The sequence below is a fragment of the Stegastes partitus genome, unplaced genomic scaffold, assembly GCF_000690725.1.
Source record: "Stegastes partitus isolate 25-593 unplaced genomic scaffold, Stegastes_partitus-1.0.2 Scaffold780, whole genome shotgun sequence".
Classification (NCBI taxonomy): Eukaryota; Metazoa; Chordata; class Actinopteri; family Pomacentridae; genus Stegastes; species Stegastes partitus.
In genome coordinates, this window is record NW_007578511.1 from 285,505 (window position 1) to 286,652 (window position 1,148).

The 1,148-nt window shown below is 33.4% G+C and overlaps 1 protein-coding gene across 1 annotated transcript in view; it reads left to right on the forward strand.

Moving 5' to 3' along the window:
• The window catches only part of obscna (obscurin, cytoskeletal calmodulin and titin-interacting RhoGEF a), a 55,131-nt gene that overhangs the window by 6,235 nt on the left and 47,748 nt on the right, over positions 1-1,148 (forward strand). The window lies entirely within an intron of this gene.

A 1,148-nucleotide genomic window follows, 5' to 3' on the forward strand; every position in this document is an offset into this window, starting at 1 on the left:
GTTTATTTTGCAGCCTATTTGTTTGTATTGAGGCTCCATTTGAGAGCAATAATGTTAAAATGTGTGAGAGCAGAGGACAGATAATGAGGCAGTTTTTCCACTAGAACTATATTTAAAGGGGAAAATTTCACTTCTTAGAAATTGCAGCTCACTGCGACATGCAGATTCAAGAGGCTTTAAGGTGAAGGGAAAACTTTGCACGTCACCATGATAAAGAAAAAGCATAATTACAGTATGATGGTCTTTCAACAAGTTATAGTGAAGCATGATTTATTACAATACAAAAATACAATTCTGCTCTTGCTTGTCCCATATTCCACATTGGTCTTTAAAGTGAGTCTAATGTGAAATAATGGAACATTGCACAGGAAATTGTAATATTACACACAATGCTGCAATATCAGTTTCAGTATTGTTGGAAATATTTATATTTCTTTGCAATAATTCATCATCATGTGCAGTTACTTCAGTGTCATTTACAGCATTGCTTTTTCTATTCTAGTTTTATTTCAGCTCACTGTTTTTATTTGTATTTCTGCAATAATATCGTACTTACTTTTCATCTTAATGCTTTTCTATTAGACTCTGCATTCATTCTCATATTATTGCAATTTTTATACTTGAGAATTTTCTGGCAGAAGAATTTCCTTTGGGATTAGTTTAAAGTTCTATCTTAACCGCACCACCAAGTATTTATACAACTTTATAACAAGCATATAATTGACAAGTGATGTCTGAAAAGTATTGAAAGTGGACTCTCGGTTTAATAATATGGCCAAATCAAAGTAAAAGCTGGTGCACATAGATTGGAGATGAAGAGATAATTTTGTTTAAGGTGAATAAATGAAGACCAAGAATAGAGCCTTGTGGGACACCGATAATGACCTTCAGATCATTAGATATAAAACCATTTGTAACTTAAGTTTGGATTTTCTCTGGGTGACTATCCTGTAAACCCTTAATGGACTGTTCGTCTAAGATATAATAGTTTTGTCTAGTAAAATAGTATGTCAAGTCGATCAACAGTGCTAACAATTGTCCAAAAGCCATCATGTAGTTAAGAGCACATAATGCGGTGTGCTTTGGTATAATGATTTAAATCCTGACAGTTGGGACTCCAGAGTTTTCTGTAAGCAGCAAAATGAATG